Source organism: Meles meles, chromosome 1 (assembly GCF_922984935.1).
Source record: "Meles meles chromosome 1, mMelMel3.1 paternal haplotype, whole genome shotgun sequence".
NCBI lineage: Eukaryota > Metazoa > Chordata > Mammalia > Carnivora > Mustelidae > Meles > Meles meles.
The window spans coordinates 77,912,794-77,929,604 of NC_060066.1; the positions used below are offsets into that span (position 1 = coordinate 77,912,794).

At 40.6% G+C, this 16,811-nt stretch overlaps 1 pseudogene; it reads right to left on the reverse strand.

Annotated features, from left to right (window-relative positions):
• The window catches only part of LOC123946204, a 928,361-nt pseudogene that overhangs the window by 517,163 nt on the left and 394,387 nt on the right, over positions 1-16,811 (reverse strand).

Here is a 16,811-nt window from a genome sequence, read left to right on the forward strand (position 1 = left end):
TCTGGGAATTTTGTGGAGTATGGGTTTATGGTGATATATTTGCTAATTTTAATGTGAATGGCTACGAACAGGCAAAAATTAGAAATACGGGTAAGTATTTACCTGGGATAGTGGAGGAAGACATGGCAAGTTCTTTTTAATTTTTTTTATAGATTTTATTTATTTATTTGATAGACAGAGATCACAAGTAGACAGAGAGGCAGGCAAAGAGAGAGAGAGGGAAGCAGTCTCCCTGCTGAGCAGGGAGCCCGATGTGGGACTCGATCCCAGGACCCTGAGATCATGACCTGAGCCGAAGGCAGCGGCTTAACCCACTGAGCCACCCAGGTGCCCCGTGGCAAGTTCTAATTGGAGTATTTGGGGCTGCATTATGAGGGAAAGGGCCTCATGTAAGGCATTGTAGAATGAGTAGAACTCTGACAGGGCAGAAGGGAAGAAAACTGAAAACTGTTGGATGTGGGAGATGAGGAGTGAAGAGCAAGATCAGGTTACTGTGAGATTTCTGTCTGGTTGACAGGGATGATTATTCAGGAGAAGGAGCAGGGTGGGAGAAGATAAAGGGTTTTTGTCAGGATCGTTATAAGACATCCACAGGGGAACACCCAGCAAGAGGTTGAAAATATATGTGTAAAGCTCAGTGTATACAATCGTGGGAATCATTTCAAGAGAGCACCAGTTTCCTGAGAAGATCAGTAACAAAGAAGAATGCAGTGATAATGGGACTGAGAAGTAAAGCTTGAAGAATTTCTAATGCAAAATGTGGGAGAGGAGAAAGAGGGAATTATGAATAAACATAGGTATTTGACTAAGCTACTTCAATGTTCTTTTTTTTTTTTTTTCCCAGTTAGAGTGGGATGAAACTGAACTAGATTCTCCCAGGTTTTCCTCACCATTCTGGGTGCCCTGTGAATTCTTCCACCAAAATAGATCACTAATCAGACCACTTTTGTCACTTCCAAGATCCCCACCTTCTTCCCAGTTACAACTTCTCCTTCCTTGCTCCTGCTTTTGTCCACCATCCCTATGACACAGCCTCCAGGAAACAGCTGGAGACCTTTTAAAACAAATGTAAGTGCAAAGAATTCTCCTGCTTATAATCATCTACTGGCATCCCATTACACTCAAAGAAAAGTCTGGAACCTCTTCCTTACTATGGTCCAGATCTCTTACCATGGCCCATAAGGCCCCACATAATAGGGCCCCTGACTTCCTCTGTGAGTTGGCAAATAATGTTGTACCCAGCTCATTACACTGTGGCCCCTATGGTTTTCTGTCTCTTCCTTAAACACTCTGGGATGACTCTGCATTTAGGATCTTTGCTCTTGCAATTCTCATTCAACTATGATTTATTAATTCCTAGTATATACCAGGGAGTTTTCTAGGTGCTGGAGGGACAGCAGTGAATGAGATGACAAGAGTCGCAGTATTCATGACTTATGTCTTCAGTGACACTCTTTGAGAATCTTATCCTATTACCATAAACTGTGTTTTTAATTTTTGAAATTATCTTCATGAACTTATCACTCTCTAAATTATCATGCTATTTTATTTGTTTATTTATTATTTCTCTCTTTACTTCCCATATTGATTCTGGCCCCCCATCAAAATAGAAGTACTATAGGAACAGGATACCTGGAGTGCCCATCACATGTAGGTGCTTGATAAATATTTGCTCAGTGAATGAATAAAGGAGTAATTATATTGTTAGTAAATAGATGATAATAGTGATAAATTGTAGGTGATTTTGTTCTTGATTCTTTAGCACTGTGAAAACACACCACATATCTTCTAGTGTGCTAAAACACATCATCCAAAAATTATAAGTAAAAATGAAAAGATGTTGAGTTAGAGGACTTTCCTCTTGGATGCTTCTCTTTCCTTTCTTCTAACCCCAAGCCCAAATGTATATGTGAGTCAAGAAGGGAATATGTTGTGTTTTGTCCTGCAGTCTACTGAAGCTCAAGTAGGTGGACTGTCGAGAGGTTTTACATACAATCATAGACCTTCAGAAATCTGGTGATTCCTTTCTCATTTAGGCTACATACTTCCAGGAACTATGTCTTCCCAGTGAGCAAAGAAGGGAAAATCTATGTATGAACTATTTGTTTATTCCTTTCCTTACTGACTCTTTCCTTCATTCTGTGTGTAAGATATTATGCTACCTAGCATAAAATTATCATGTTATGGCCTTTATTTCTTATGGCCTAATAGTTTTTTGGTTTTTTTTTAAAGATTTTATTTATTTATTTGACAGAGATCACAAGTAGCGAGAGAGGCAGGCAGAGAGAGAGAGATTGAGGAGGAAGCAGGCTCCCCGCCAAGCAGAGAGCCCGATGCGGGGCTCGATCCCAGGACCCTGGGATCATGACCTGAGTGAAAGGCAGAGGCTTTAACCCACTGAGCCACCCAGGTGCCCCATGGCCTAATAGTTTTAACTATCTTTTTACCTTATTCATCAAGCAATCCAGGTGTTGACATATTTCCTTTCAGAAAGGTAGAAATCCACCAGGATGGAATAATTAACTTTTTGCTGAGAACACTGAGAAGGAAAACTGTATTGGTTAGCAATAGATGCTCTAACAAATTTAAACCTCAGTACAGTCCCATTCTAGAAGGTACATTTTCTCTCAGTATTTCTTTGGTGTTAGTTGTGATCTCTCCTCTTTCATTCATGATTTTATTGATTTGGGTCCTTTCTCTTTTCTTTTTGATGAGTCTGGCCAGGGGTTTATCAATCCTATTGATTCTTTCAAAGAACCAGCTCCTAGTTTCATTGATTTTTTCTATTGTTTTTTTTGGTTTCTATTTCATTGATTTCTGCTCTGATCTTTATGATTTCTCTTCTCCTGCTGGGTTTAGGGTTTCTTTCTTGTTCTTTCTCCAGCTCCTTTACGCGTAGGGTTAGGTTGTGTACTTGAGACCTTTCTTGTTTCTTGAGAAAGGCTTGTACCGCTATATATTTTCCTCTCAGGACTGCCTTTGCTGTGTCCCACAGATTTTGAACTGTTGTGTTTTCATTATCATTTGTTTCCATGAATTTTTTCAATTCTTCTTTAATTTCCTGGTTAACCCATTCATTCTTTAGAAGGATGCTGTTTAGTCTCCATGTATTTGGGTTCTTTCCAGCTTTTGTCTTGTGATTGAGTTCTAGCTTCAGAGCATTGTGGTCTGAAAATATGCAGGGAATAATCCTAATCTTTTGATACCGGTTGAGACCTGATTTGTGACCCAGGATGTGATCTATTCTGGAGAAGGTTCCATGTGCACTAGAGAAGAATGTGTATTCTGTTGCTTTGGGATGAAATGTTCTGAATATATCTGTGATGTCCATCTGGTCCAGTGTGTCATTTAAGGCCTTTATTTCCTTGTTGATCTTTTGCTTGGATGATCTGTCCATTTCAGTGAGGGGAGTGTTCAAGTCCCCTACTATTATTGTATTATTATTGATGTGTTTCTTTGATTTTGTTATTAATTGGTTGATATAGTTGGCTGCTCCCACGTTAGGGGCATAGATATTTAAAATTGTTAGATCTTCTTGTTGGACAGACCCTTTGAGTAGGATATAGTGTCCTTCCTCATCTCTTATTATAGTCTTTGGCTTAAAATCTAATTGATCTGATATAAGGATTGCCACCCCAGCTTTCTTCTGATGCCCATTAGCATGGTAAATTGTTTTCCACCCCCTCACTTTAAATCTGGAGGTGTCTTCGCGTCTAAAATGAGTTTCTTGTAGGCAACATACTGATGGGTTTTGTTTTTTTATCCATTCTGATACCCTGTGTCTTTTGATTGGGGCATTTAGCCCATTAACATTCAGGGTAACTATTGAGAGATATGAATTTAGTGCCATTAGTAGCCTGTAAGGTGACTGTTACTGTATATTGTCTCTGTACCTTTCTGATCTACTACTTTTAGGCTCTCTCTTTGCTTAGAGGACCCCTTTCAATATTTCCTGGAGAGCTGGTTTGGTGTTTGCAAATTCTTTCAGTTTTAGTTTGTCCTGGAAGCTTTTGATCTCTCCTTCTATTTTCAATGATAGCCTAGCTGGATAGAGTATTCTTGGCTGCATGTTTTTCTCCTTGAGTGCTCTGAATATATCATGCCAGCTCTTTCTGGCCTGCCAGGTCTCTGTGGATAAGTCTGCCGCCAATCTAATATTTTTACCATTGTATGTTACTGATTTCTTTTCTCGGGCTGCTTTCAGGATTTTCTCTTTGTCACTAAGACTTGTAAATTTTACTATTAGGTGACGGGGTGTGGACCTATTCTTGTTGACTTTGAGGGGGGTTCTCTGCATCTCCTGGATTTTAATGCTTGTTCCCTTTGCCATATTAGGGAAATTCTCTCCAATGATTCTCTCCAATAGACCCTCTGCTCCCCTCTCTGTTTCTTCTTCTTCTGGAATCCCAATTATTCTAATGTTGTTTCGTCTTATGGTGTCACTTATCTCTCGAATTCTCCCCTCATGGTCCAGTAGCTGTTTGTCCCTCTTTTGCTCGGCTTCCTTATTCTCTGTCATTTGGTCTTCTATATCACTAATTCTTTCTTCTGCCTCATTGATCCTAGCAGTGAGAGCCTCCATTTTTGATTGCACCTCATTAATAGCTTTTTTGATTTCAACTTGGTTAGACTTTAGTTCTTTAATTTCTCCAGAAAGGGCTTTAATATCTCCAGAGAGGGTTTCTCTAATATCTTCCATGCCTTTTTCGAGCCCGGCTAGAATGTTCAGAATCGTCATTCTGAACTCTTGATCTGACATAGTTCTCTCAGGTAAAACCAGTCACTGGTGGAGGATGTTGGAGGCACCAGGGTTTTTTGTCCTGGAAGACAGGCTCACTTTCCTTCAGTGCAGGGCTCTTAACAGTCATTTTGAAGGAGTGTTGGAGTTTTTGGATTGTTTGTTTTAAATGGGCCTGTACACTCCATGTTTTCCCTTACATTGGTGTGCATGTCCTTAGATGCAAGTCAGTTCCATGACCACTCCTTATTGCAAGAGAAAATTAGAAAAGTAGTGTAGGTTCATGCCCAAGGGAAATAAAAGCTAAACCAATTTGGTAAACAGCGATCCAATGCCTGCCACTGAAGTATAGCTCTCTGGTCAGTATATAATCTAGGGAATTATATTAAAGCCAGAGTAATTATTATACAAACGTGATGATGTTTTATACTGATATCAGCATATAATAGTCATAAAAATGACTTGTCACTCCACCATTGAACTGCTTTTATCTTTGTCAAATCCCCATTGGACAAATTGGTGTCAGTCTATTTCTGGGTCCTTGATTCTGTTTTACTTAACTATCTTTATTCTGTTCCATTTGTCTATCCCTTCACCAACACCACACACTTTTGATTAATCTAGCTATAGATCTTGAAATTGGGTAGAAGGAATCTTTTAGTTTCCTTCTTCAGTTTTATTTCTCTTCTTTTTCTAGGTTCTGAAGCAGAGAGCTTATTGTTTTGAGACGCCTTTTGTTTTTAGACAGGGAGAGACTGAGAAAGAGAGAGAGAAAGGGAAGGGGTACAGAGAGAGAGAGAGAGATTATTATGCAACCTCCATGCCCAGCACCAGCACAATGCAGGTTCATTCACACAACCCCGAGTTTGATCATGACCCGAGACAAAATTAAGAGTTGGACTAACTGACTGAGCCTCCCAGATGCTCCTCCTCCTTTCTAACATATGCATTGAGTGCTCTACATTGTGCTATCCTATGATTTAGCTGTGTCCCACAAATTTTCATATGTTGTATGTCCATTTTCCTTCACTTCAGTGCATTGAGATTCTATCTTTGATCTTTGATCATCTAGAATGTTACTTTCTCAGTGTTCGGATATTTGTTATATTTCTCATTTGGATACCTAGTTGGCTTTTTTCTTTAAAAAATTTTTTTTTAATATTTTATTTACTTGACAGAGAGAAATCACAACCAGGCAGAGAGGCAGGCAGAGAGAGAGAGGAGGAAGCAGGCTCCCCACTAAGCAGAGAGCCTGATGCGGGGCTGGATCCCAGAACCCTGGGATCATGACCTGAGCTGAAGGCAGAGGCTTTAACACACTGAGCCACACAGGCACCCGCCTAGTTTCCTTTTTAAACAGAAACTGAGTGGAAGTGTTGGGTCACTATACTGTGCACCCAAAATGCATATTATACTGCTTGTACACTGGAATTTAAATCCAGGCCTTGAAAAAGAAAAGGAACTGTGAACTGTTTTCAAGAGTGAGCTCTATCATCTTCCATTCCCAACAGCGATTCAGGAGCGATCCAGTCATTCCACATGCTGCCTTGCATGGGGTAGTGGGGTCTCTCTCTCCCTCTCAGATGCATTTGTTTTGCATCATGGTGATAGGTGTGCAGTGAGAGCTCATTGGAGTTTACATTTGAATTGCCCCAATCGCAACTTTTTATGTGATTTCCATCTGTATACTCTTTGGTCAAGTGTTTCGGTCTTTTGCACAATTTTTTTTTTTTTTTTTTTCCGATTGGATGGCTTGCTTATTTGGGGGTCAACATTTGAGATTCTCTACTTCAGACAGGAGTCCTTTATCAGGTATGTGGTTTGCACCAATTTTCTCCCAGTTTGTAGCTTCCCTTTTAAAGTCTTCTTCACAAGGTGTTTCACACAGGACAGACTTCCAATTCTGATTGTCGGATCATATATAATGAATCAACTTTTCCTGTATGGCAAATGATTTGATGTCCAGTCGGAGGATTCTTTCCCTAGCTGTCCATTCTGGAAATTGTTTCCCTATAGGATTTATCATTTTACATGTAAGGCGGTGATAAATTTTGAATTAATTAAAAAAATTTTTTTTTTCTTTTTGAGAGAGTGAGCATGACATGAGCGGGGCTTGGGTGGAAGGAGAAGGGAAAAGAGCATCCTAAGCAGACTCCCCAGTGAGCTTGGAGCCTGATTTTGTCCCGGGACCCTGAGAGCATGACAAGAGCCGAAATCAAGAGCTGGCTGCCTCAGCAGCTGAGTCACCCAAGTGCCCCGACTTAAGTTTTGTACAGAGAATGAGACTTCGATTGTGGTCCTCGTCCTCTTCGTACTCAACTTCTACCTCCTCCTTCTCTCTGCCCCTCCCTCTTCTTCTCCTTCTTCTTCTTTGCCTCTGGAAGTCCATTTGCTCTAGCACCATTTATTCAAAACGCTGTCACTCCTCCACTGAACTGCTTTTCCCCTTTGTCCCTTTCAACCATTGACATGTTGGTTGTCGGTCTCTTTCTGGGTTTGATCCTGTTGCACTTATCTATCTTTATACTGTTCCATTTGTCTATCCCTTCACCAACACCACACACTTATGATTACTGTAGCTGTATGTTTTGAAATTGGGTAGAAGGATTCCTTTGGTTATCTTCCTTAGTTTTATTTTATCCTCTATTTATAGGCTCTCAAGCAGAGAGCTTATTGTTTTGAGACAGGGAGAGACTGAGAAAGAGAGAGAGAGAGAGAGAGTGACAGGGAAGGGGTCCAGAGAAAGAGAGAGGGATTATTAAGCAGCCTCCATGCCCCGCACCAGCACAATGCAGGTTCAGTCCCACAACCTCGAGTTTGATCATGACCCGAGTCAAAAATAAGAGATGGACTAACTGACTGAGCCTCCCAGATGCTCCTCCTCCTTTCTAACATATGCATCGAGTGCTCTACATGGTGCTGTCCATTGATTTAGCTGTGTCCCACACATTTTCATATGTTGTATGTTCATTTTCCTTCACTTCAATGCATTGAGATTTGATCTTTGATGTTTGATCATCTAGAATGTTACTTTCTCAGTGTTTGGATATTTGTTATCTTTCTCCTTTGGATACCTAGTTTGCTTTCTAAATTTTTTTTAATGTTTAAATTGTACTTCTGAGAAATTGATTGATAGGGTTGTATTTGTTTCAGGTGTACAATATAGCGATTCCTTTCCCCTACCCCAATGGCTGTGAGCTGCTGTTGTAAGCATTGATGTGCGTTGGAGACTCAGGTGCACCTCCCCCACCCCTCCTAACTTCAGCTCCTGTTGCCAGGCACTGGTTTGCGTTGGAGACGGAACCCTCGTAGAGGTTCCAAGCACTTCCTAGTGGCCCAGAAGACACTGGTGATCGGAGACCAAGCCACAAGCTGTTTGGAGCCAGCTGGTGGCCATCCAAATGCCTCCCCACACAGTTCTGGAGCCGCTGTGGGCTGTCCTGGAGCAGCTGTGGGCTGCTGGGTTGGTGATATCCGAACGTTGGCCACATGTGCCACGAGTCTCTGGGTTTTGCTGGGAGATCCTGGTGTGCACTGCAGTGGTGGTGTTCCTGGGAAAGAGTGCATTCAGCTTCCGAAGAAGAAAGGGGCAGTGTGCCCAGAATGAGGAAGTCACTGGAAAAGGCATGGAGAAGACCGAACCGGACGCACAAGCCCGTGGAGCTGTCGCATCATCCGAGCCGAAGGCCAGTCCTCTCCCGTTCCAGCTTCTTGCTCTGGCTGCCCTGAATCAAGATGCCGGGTATTGGTCAGTGGGAAACACCACACAACTGCTGAAGGGAGTTCGGGAAAGGCTGTTGAAGAGCCCTCACCAGCTGCCTCATGAAAATCCCATCTGTGGAGCAGCCCAGGAAGATGGAGAAGCGCTGGTGAGGAAAACACCAGAAGGCTTCAAGGACAGCCTTGATCTGCAGGCAAGTGCAGACCCGCTGGTTCAGGAGATTGGCAGCTGTGGACAGAGAGTGCAGGACGAGGCAGGGCAGGCAGGCAGGCCAGACCTTCCTGAAGGAGGAGTGTGGCAGAAGGCCAGCGGTGAGGGCCAGAACCAACAGCACACCCTCAGCCAGATCCTCCTGAATGGGATGCGTGTGCTTTAGCCATACCCATGGCTCCTTTGACTTGAGATCCACCCCATTCTTTAGCCTGATGCTCCATTTTCCCTGGAGCCGTATGAGTGTGAGAGAATATTTTTCAGTGTTAAGCATAACACAAATAAAAATAAAAATATCCAATTGCTGAGACTACTGCTACTGAGAATGTATTTTATTAAGGGATTCTATGCCAAGCAAGGGACGGTTTGAAGTGTCTTTTCTCGATCACTTAATCGTCCCAATAATCCAGTGTGTCATGTCTGACTGAGGTTCAGACAGGGGAAACAACTTGCCCCAAGATCACACAGCTAGTGAATTTCAGAGCTCCCGTTCCAAACCAGGGTTGTCTAATGATCACCTGCTGTGCCAATAACTTCTACTACTATGCCTACTACATTTCTTCTTCTTTTTCTTCTTTAGAGAGACAGAAAGGGAGAAGGCACACGCACACACACACACACACACACACACACACACACACACACACACACACACACACAGGCAGGTGGGGGAGGGGCAGAGAGAGAGATTCCTAGACAGGCTTCAGACTCACGTGCTGAAATGGACGCTGGACTGGATTTTCAAGATCACGTGATCAGCCCTGAACCGAAATCAGGAGCCAGACACTGAACTGACAGGCACCCTTGTGCAAGGAACTTCTAGGTAAGCTGCTGAAGGATCCCAGAAGGGCTTGGTTAAATGTTCTCCTAATTCACATCCTAGTAAGGATGCAAATATTTTAGTGGTGGCTAGCTGAAGTCAAGTCCCACCAAAGTAGGGAGGGCAGCCTTAAAGGGTCTCCAATGATTCGCATCTTGGATGCACATCATTTTGTGTTCCATACTCTACCTCTTGATTAGAGTGAGGAACTAGTGACTCACTTCTAAAGGACTGAATATAGCCAAAGTGATAGGATGTCACTTCGGAGTTTAGTTTACAAAGAGACTGATCTCCTCTTGGGCTTGCCCGCCCTTCCTCCATCCCTCATCTTTTCCCAGGGAAGCCGGCTGCTCATTGTCTGCTCTATCATGGAGAGGCCCATGGGGCAAGTAATGAAGATTTGTTGCATCGAGCTATGGAGGACCTCTGGCTGCTCACATCCCCCTGAGTGACCTCAAAAGCAGATTTCCCCCCAAGAAGCCTGGAGATGACTTAGGATCCAGATGTCATCTTGACTGCACCCTTGTGAGAGATCCTGAGGCACAGGGACCTGACTAGTTGCACTTGGATGGCTGGCCCACAGAAACCATATGAGGTTATCAATATTGTTTTAGGCCCTTTGTTTTGCGGAAAACATTCAAGAAAGACAGGAGTGTGAATTCAAATGTTTGGCTTCTGACCCACGCCCCCTCTCCTGGGCTTGAAATTCCAGGGAAATCAAGAGATGGTAGAAAGTACTGAGAGATGAGAGTAAACAATGGAAGAAAGAGGACCTCTATACTGTTTGCAATGTATCTCTCTGAGAGGACGTCCCCTCAATTGATCCTCCCGTGTCGATAGGTGGCAAATGCAGGAGGATACAACTGGCAGGGTGGTCCATGTCCGCTGAGAGCACTTGACCCAGCCCCGCAGAGCCTCCTAGAAGGCAGAGAAAGTGCCCAGAAGTTCCCTGGGGCCCCTAGAGAAGGCACAGATATTAGATGAGTTGAAAGCCTGGGACCTGGTCATTGTACTTCTGGGCTAGAGGGGAGTTGGCCTGTGGAAGGGCCACTGCCCGCAACCGCTGTTGGACCAGACCCCTCCTGTCTGCTGCGGGACACTGGGGGTGAATAAGAGAATGAATTCGTGGAGAAGAGATGGTGTTCTAATGCTTGGCAGGTTTCAACTTCTTGAAATCATTGACATTCCTTTTCTCCTTGTCCCCAGGACCACTATGAATGGGAAGGGGCCTTCAAAGAAGCAAGATGAGAACATCTCTTACAAGGCTGTCCAGTGTCAATATCCAACCACTGCAGTCACTTCTACCCCCTTGGCAGCCCCACTGCTTCCATCAGGACACAGATCCATTCCTGTACAGGTTTTTGAGCAAACGAAAGGTTTTTTTTGTTTGTTTGTTTGTTTACAGCATAACAGTGTTCATTGTTTTGGCATCACACCCAGTGCTCCATGCAGTATGTGCCCTCCCTATTACCCACCACCTGGCTCCTCAACCTCCCACCCCCCCGCCCCTTCAAAACCCTCTGGTTGTTTTTCAGAGTCCATAGTCTCTCATGGTTCATCTCCCCTTCCAGTTTCCCTCAACTCCCTCTCCTCTCCATCTCCCCATGTCCTCCGTGTTCTTTGTTATGCTCCACAAATAAGTGAGACCATATGATACTTGACTCTCTCTGCTTGACTTATTTCGCTCAGCATAATCTCTTCCAGTTCCGTCCATGTTGCTACAAATTTGGGTATTCATCCTTTCTGATGGAGGCATAATTCTCCATTGTGTATATGGACCACATCTTCCTTATCCATTCATCTATTGAAAGGCATCTTGGTTCTTTCCACAGTTTGGCGACCGTAGCCATTGCTGCAATAAACACTGGGGTACAGATGGTCCTTCTTTTCACTACATCTGTATCTTTGTGGTAAATACCCAGCAGTGCAATTGCAGGTCATAGGGAAGCTCTTTCTGTATTTTCATTGTTAGTGTATAAGAAAGCCACTGATTTCTGTACATTGACTTTGTATCCTGCCATGTTACTGAATTGCTGTATGAGTTCTAATAGTTTGGGGGTGGAGTCTTTGGGGTTTTCCATATAAAGAATCATGTCATCTGCGAAGAGAGAGAGTTTGACTTCTTCCTTGCCAATTTGGATACCTTTGATTTCTCTTTGTTGTCTGATTGCCATTGCTAGAACTTCTAATACTATGTTGAACAAGAGTGGTGAGAGTGGGCATCCTTGTCGTGTTCCTGATCTCAACGGGAAGACTGCAAGCTTTTTCCCATTGAGGATGATATTTACTGTGGGTCTTTCATAGATAGATTTTATGAAGTTCAGTATATCCCTATACTTTGAAGCGTTTTCATCAGGAACGGATGCTGGATTTTGTCAAATGCTATTTCTGCATCAATTGAGAAGACCATGTGGTTCTTCTCTCTTCTCTTATTGATTTGTTCTATCACATTGATTGATTTGCGAATGTTGAACCATCCTTGCAACCCAGGGATGAATCCCACCTGGTCATGGTGGATAATCTTTTGAATGTGCTGCTGGATCCTGTTTGCTAGGATCTTGTTGAGAATCTTTGCATCCATATTCATCAGTGATATTGGTCTGAAATTCTCCTTTTTGGTAGGGTCTTTGCGTGGTTTGGGGATCAGGGTAATGCTGGCTTCATAAAAAGAGTCTGGAAGTTGTCCTTCTGCTTCAATTTTTTGGAACAGCTTCAGGAGAATTGGTGTTATTTCTTCTTTGAAAGTTTTGGTAGAATTCCCCAGGGAATCCGTCAGGTCCTGGGCTCTTGTTTTTGGGGAGGTTTTTGATCACTGCTTCAATCTCGTTACTAGATATCGGTCTATTCAGGTTGTCAATTTCTTCCTGGTTCGATTTTGGGAGTTTGTAGCTTTCCAGGAATGCATCCATTTCATCTAGGTTGCTTAGGTTATTGGCATATAACTGTTGGTAATAATTTCTGATGATTGTTTCTATTTCCTTGGTGTTCGTTGTGATCTCTCCCTTTTCAGTCATAATTTTATTAATGTGGGCTTTCTCTCTTTTCTTTTGGATTAGTGTGGCCAATGGTTTATCGATCTTATTGATTCTTTCAAAAAACCAGCTTCTAGTTTCTTTGATACATTCTACTGTATCTCTCGTTTCTACCTCATTGATCTCTGCTCTAATCTTGATTATTTCCCTTTTTGCATGTTGAGTTGGTTGGATTTGTTGTTGATTCTCCAGTTCTTTAAGGTATAGAGACAGCTGGTGTATTCTGGATTTTTCAGTGTTTTGGAGGGAGGCTTGGATGGCTATGTATTTCCCCCTTAGAACCACCTTTGCTGTATCCCATAGGTTTTGGACCGAAGTGTCTTCATTCTCATTGGTTTCCATGAATTGTTTAAGTTCATCTTTGATCTCCTGTTTTATCCAAGCATTCTTAAGCAAGGTGGTCTTTAGCTTCCAGGTGTTTGAGTTCTGATAGCTGTTAGATCTTTTAATTTACAAAGTTGATTATACTTGTTTACTAGCTTTTATAAGAGGATTTTAATGATGTACATAGCATAGTAAAATTTTATTTGTGATAATAACTTATTAATTTCTAACCTCTTAAAAAATCATGTTCGATTTTACTTTTGTCATCTGGAGACCCATATTTCTAAGTAAGAATTTTTGTGCCATTAATAATAATCCATCACTGAAATAAAACAGAATTATATATGATGAATTACAATGTAGAAGTAATAATAAATATCTTGAAATTATATTCTTTGTTTTATTTTTTAAAAGGCTTTTCTTGCTTTATCTACCAGCTATCCGGGGAATATCAAACATTTAATTGTTTCTATATTGAGTTGAGAGTATTTACACTTAAACAGTTGTGATGTCATTGTTTTTGTGTCTTTATCACTATCTGGATTTTTTGTAGGGTGGGTCTGCTTGATTTTATATCCCTGGCATTAATCAGTTTGCATATAAATTGAGTCAGCTTTGATTTTAATATTGTTTTCTTATGAAATATTAATGTTTTTATTAAATCTTTACTACTGCCAGGTACATTGAATGTTATGGAGAGATTGTAAAATGAAAATTGGAATTAGTCTAATGCCTTGTCTTGAAGTACATGATGAATTAGAGTGGTTTTCCTCTGAAGCTGGGATGATGTTACCATGGTGAGAGCTTCTGTTGCCATGACATTTGCTTGCATATTTTGATAGGTCTTCATTTGAAGAAGGGCTCTGTTTCCTGGCAGACTGGAAAAGTGTCATTCTATCTTTTCCCCAAATGTGTTATTTTTTACTGAAAAATATAATAATTTCCAAAGAATTGTAATAGTGAAGTGCCAAGAAAGAAAATATACCTTATTTTAAATTTTTTCCCTTGTTCAACTTTTGGAACATAGCAACATAGTCTTAGCTTGCTTTGTATGAGAAGGAAGAACATCATTTTTCTAGTTTTCTTAATAAATAGAATACTGTATTTCCATTGGATTGTGTTGACAAAATAAGCAGCTAAAGATGAATTATTTGTAATCAGTCTCAGTTGGATATAGATATATAATGTTATTGTACAACCAAAGACATGGCTAATGATGATATATTGGTAGCAGAGCAAGGGGAAATAAATATAAATAAGGATTTCACAAAAAATGAATGAATCAGTGAATTCCAGTAGGGTAAATATATAAAGTGTAAAATCAGTTTTCATATAAATGATAAATATTAAACACAATGAATTAAGGATAGTTCTTTCTTACTCATAACGTAGGTTTAGTGTTGAAACATTAATGGTAATTTTTTTTAAAAAAATGTATTTGACAGTGGTATGTTTTTAATTTTTAATTGCTCTCCCATATCATCTCTTCCTCAGTTACTGACTATTGCTAGTTTTTAACTTTTTGTGTTTCTTTATGCATTTATAAACAATTACAAATATGTTAATACATTCTTATTCCCACCCTACTTTTCAAGAAAGGCAGCATATTATTTTGTGCTTTGCTTTTAAGAATTTGTCCATCCATGTTTTTAAATGTGTATTTTGTTAGTGCTTTAATTTTAGCATATGGGGACATGTTGGGATCAGCACAAAGATAGGGGTTATTTTAGACATCTCCCATCCTTTATGCTTGAGGCAATTCAGAGTTTTAGAAGAAAATATTTAAAAGTACACATTCTGTCAATTAAGAATGAAAAAAATTGATTTTCATTTTGTTGTTGAAGTTCAGTGATGACTTCAGTGGCTTTTTCTACTGGTAGACCAATTTGTTTTGTAAAAGGTATAAATTGAAATGTTCTGTAATGAGTACATATTTATACAAGCTATTTTTTTTTCTGCTTCAAATTGTTTTCTTCTTTCCTCTATTACTCCCATTCATCCTTCGAATGTGAAATTAGGTGTTGCTTGGGAAAGCCAGGTCTGGCTAGGTGAGTGTGACTCTGCCCTGCTACCACAGTGCTCTTGTTGGCTCCAAATCATTTAACACCATATTGTGATTTTTAGTTATTTTAAGAATTCATTTTTCCCTAACTAGACTATAAATACCATGAAAGCAGAGACCATATTTGTCTCATTCACAGTGATATTTTTAGTACCTATAACGTAGTAGGTTCTCAGAGGATGACTATTAGGTGCTGTGTTTTGTATGTATACATTCTAAATGTCTCAGTTCCTGAGATTCACTGGACTTTCTCTTATTTCTGTTTATATTCATTCTTCTTCCCTAGAACTCTCTGTTTAAATTTTACTTCCTTTGAGAAGGTTCTCTTGATCTGTTTGATTATATGCTGTATTCTATATTACATACCATCATAGTTCTGAACTGCACATTTGGTATAGTTCATAATCTATTGTAATTGCTTATTTGTCTGAAATCCTCCCATTACCTTCATCTCTCTGGCCTCTAGTGTAGAGGTTGACACAGACCTACTAGTTGATCGGTAGATATTTGTTGGAGAAAAAAGGAATGAATGCATACTCTAGACAGTGGTTCTCAACTGGGGCCATTTTATTTGCCAGATGACATTCGACAATGTCTGGAGACATTTTTGATTATCACAGATGAGAGGGGGTGAATCAATGTTGGTGCTGGTGTCAGTGAGCACTGGCCAGGGATGCTGCTAAATCTTCTACTATGCACAGGACAGACCTCCCCTGGCCCCATTCCATGCTGTGCCCCAAGCAAACACTTATCTGGACTACAGATGAAGATTTGGAAGTAGGTTTTTTTAAAAAATATTTTATTTATTTGACAGAGAGAAATCACAACTAGGCAGAGAGGCAGGCAGAGAGAGAGAAGGAAGCAGGCTCCTTGTGGAGCAGAGAGCCCCATGTGGGGCTCGATCCCAGGATCCTGGGATCATGACCTGAGCTGAAGGCAGAGGCTTTAACCCACTGAGCCACCCAGGCGCCCCTGGAAGTAGTTTTTAGCTTAGGTGTATTTGGAGCTCTAGAGGAGTGGGTCATAATGCAGTGAGTAACAGTGAGAAAAGGCAGAGAATAGATACTTGAAGAATGTATATTCAAAATTGATTCCAATGTTGAAATTTACCCCAAGTGACACAATTTTTTAAATCTCTGATAAATATTTAATGTTAATGTTTCTCTGATGGTTTTTAGTGAAGCAGAATAAGCCTGTATAGTATTATATATTGACTTTTTTGCACATTCCCTGTCTGCCATGCCCTGTTGTGTGATACTTGTATGTGTTTTCTTTCTGTTCCTTGCTTTCTGTCATTCAAGGGCTGTGTGTGTGTGTGTGTGTGTGTGTGTGTGTGTGTGTGTGTGTGTTGTGTGTTTCATGTTGAGTAATGTAACGTAAAATTATAAAATTATTTTTGTTATGAAGTTTTTGAGAACTTCTTTGCTTCCTGAGATAATTAAAACTCTTGGAGTTATTTATTAAATAAATGATTTACAAAGAAATTGAGTTGTTCTCTTAAACAGAAATATTGACAAGAGGGCAAAATTACTCCCATTGCCTTTTTTAACTAAATTATCTGCCTTCCAACTGAGAGCACTGCCTATCGTATCAATTCTTCATACCAATGTTAGGAGCACAGAAGATTGTTTTAATGGTATATGTAGTACAAATTACTAAGAAGGAGCTTAATGTGGTTGATGTATAGAGTAACTAGGTTGCAGGTGTTTATTGTATCTAGAGTTTGATCAACTGTCAGTAGACTGCTTTGATTTAGACTTGTGTCCACCAGAGAAGAAGAGAAACTGTGAAAGTCTACTATCTTGAAAAGTTAATGGATGTTTTTAATCATATGACAGTAATCTTAGATATTAAGTGGGAATTAATCTGGAGTTGTGGAATGTATTAGCTCATTCCTTCGTCTA